Source organism: Triticum urartu, unplaced genomic scaffold (genome assembly GCF_056163025.1).
Source record: "Triticum urartu cultivar PI428250 unplaced genomic scaffold, HENAU_Tu73 scaffold639, whole genome shotgun sequence".
NCBI lineage: Eukaryota > Viridiplantae > Streptophyta > Magnoliopsida > Poales > Poaceae > Triticum > Triticum urartu.
Genome location: NW_028260824.1, coordinates 1,945 through 5,000, shown reverse-complemented (window position 1 = coordinate 5,000; position 3,056 = coordinate 1,945).

The following is a 3,056-nucleotide window of genomic DNA, read 5'->3' as shown; positions in this document are numbered from 1 at the left end:
GGATCGGGTGAATTAGAGAATAGACAGAGGTCCGTTGGCATTTCAGCCTTTCTTCTCCTTTCAGGGCCTATCCGAAAGAGAATCCAGTACCTCTTGGTCCTGAATATCAGAATAGGACGAACGAACCGGCCTCCGCGGATATCTTTGCTTCGGAACAAAACCCTGCAATCAAATAGATTGTCCCAAGGGCGCCATATTCTAGGAGCCCAAGTTATGCTATTGAAAATTCGTTCCTCTAGCAGTTCCGGTTTGAGCATTCCGTTCCCTTTTTCAAACTCCACTTCTTTTCATATAGCAATCCCTGATCAAAGAGAGAACAATATCCATTTCAAAACATTTCTAACAGATTCCTTAGTTCGGACCGACGAAGTAATGTCACTCGACTATTATCAACCTGACTGCAATCTTTTTCTGTCGGTAAGGATTGCACCAGAGCACCTTCTACTTCTAATAGGCCATGAACTATAGATAGAGAAGAATCATTCTGAGCGAGTACATAAGAAGCGATCCACTTTTTTTCATCGGTTCCAGGGGAAGACCAAAGATCTTGCGCGGCAGGTCCGCCAGAAAAACTCAAAAGAGAAAGAAGTCTCGTTAATCTCTTCATGCTCGTTCCAAGTTCGAAGTACCTTTTGGCCAAAGAAAAACCCGCTTCCTGACACGATTGCCTCTTTATCTTTATATAGATAGATTCTATGGGGTTATTACTTAGTAAGTCTATTTTGTACAAGAGCCCCTCCTATCTGATAGAAAAGGGTCCCATGATCCCGAGCCGATCTTACCTTGGCTCGCAAACCCCAAGTTTGTCTATGAAGAGCTAATCTAATTGTATTTTTTTCTAGAATGGATTTCTTATGTGGAATACTAATGGATAGGGCTTCGTTGCTAAGTGCTACAAGATCTAGTGCACTGGAACTCGTGGTTATGGACCCGAATCCTTTAGTATGGAACATTGTCTTTTCCAAGTAAAAACCCCTAGTATATGAAAGAATGAAAAGGTGCTTTCGTTCTTGTGGAATAAGAAGCCCTCGTACCTTAATGAAAGGAAAATCGTAATTTTTCGTTAGGTATTTGACCAAATAGGATCGTCCAGTTCCTACAGAACCTATCACTAAAATACCCGATAGGGCTAAGCGGAACGAAAAGGGTTTTCCATGAGATGGTAAATGAAAACGATTAGTCCCACACGAGGTTTGGGAATAAGTGATTGTCTGATAATGAGCAAGGAATATACGTCTTTCTGCTAAAGAGGATCTATTAAACTCATAATTCATTAGATCCTTGTTATCAATGCCAACTAGGTATCATAAGTAAATGGATCCCGGTTGTTCAATCCTTTGATAACCAAGGTCATTCTTTGCTAAAGAGAAATGATCACTATGAGTCAGACTCAATAGAATTGGATCCATTCCAAATAGCGAGAATTAGGATTCTTGATCCCTCTCAATCTCTCTTTCAATTCGAGGATCCAGAGAGGTGTTTTCATAGTCATCTCCGAATATTTGCCATCTCGGAATATTTTCGATTTCATTTTTCTATGATATGTCTTTCTATATGAAAATTGGTTATTTACGATGTACGATGATCCCTGTTAAGCATCCATGGCTGAATGGTTAAAGCGCCCAACTCATAATTGGTAAATTTGCGGGTTCAATTCCTGCTGGATGCACACGAACGGGAACATTCCATAAGTCTATTGGAACTGGCTCTCTATCCATGGAATCTCATCCATCATCCATACATAACGAATTGGTATGGTATATTCATACCATAACATAAGAACAATAAGAACTCGAATTCTTATCGATACTGGAACTCAGAGCATAGGAGGGAAAGTCGATTTATGGATGGAATCAAATACGCAGTATTTACAGAAAAAAGTCTTCGTTTATTGGGAAAGAATCAATATACTTTTAATGTCGAATCGGGATTCACTAAGACAGAAATAAAGCATTGGGTCGAACTCTTCTTTGGTGTTAAGGTGGTAGCTGTGAATAGCCATCGACTACCTGGAAAAGGTAGAAGAATAGGACCTATTCTGGGCCATACAATGCATTACAGACGTATGATCATTACCCTTCAACCGGGTTATTCTATTCCACTTCTAGATAGAGAAAAAAACTAAAGGAGAATACTTAATAATACGGCGAAACATTTATACAAAACACCTATCCCGAGCACACGCAAGGGAACCGTAGACAGGCAAGTGAAATCCAATCCACGAAATAATTTGATCCATGGACGGCACCGTTGTGGTAAAGGTCGTAATTCCAGAGGAATCATTACCGCAAGGCATAGAGGGGGAGGTCATAAGCGCCTATACCGTAAAATAGATTTTCGACGGAATCAAAAAGACATATCTGGTAGAATCGTAACCATAGAATACGACCCTAATCGAAATGCATACATTTGTCTCATACACTATGGGGATGGTGAGAAGAGATATATTTTACATCCCAGAGGGGCTATAATTGGAGATACTATTGTTTCTGGTACAAAAGTTCCTATATCAATGGGAAATGCCCTACCTTTGAGTGCGGTTTGAACTATTGATTTACGTAATTGGAAGTAACCAATTAGGTTTACGACGAAACCTAGAAATCGATCACTGATCCAATTTGACTACCTCTACGGGATAGACCTCAACAGAAAACTGTTGAGTAACGGCAGCAAGTGATTGAGTTCAGTAGTTCCTCATAGAAAATTATTGGCTCTAGAGATATGGTAATATGGAGAAGACAAAATTGTTTGAAGCACGCACAGAACCGGAAGCGCCCCTTGTTTCAAAGAGAGGAGGACGGGTTATTCACATTTAATTTGATGGTCAGAGGCAAATTGAAAGCTAAGCAGTGGTAATTAAGACCCCCGGGGGAAAATAGGGATGTCTCCTACGTTACCCATAATATGTGGAAGTATCGACGTAATTTCATAGAGTCATTCGATCTGAATGCTACATGAAGAACATAAGCCAGATGACGGAACGCAGAGACCTAGGATGTAGAAGATCATAACATGAGCGATTCGGCAGATTTGGATTCCTTTCCTATATATCCACT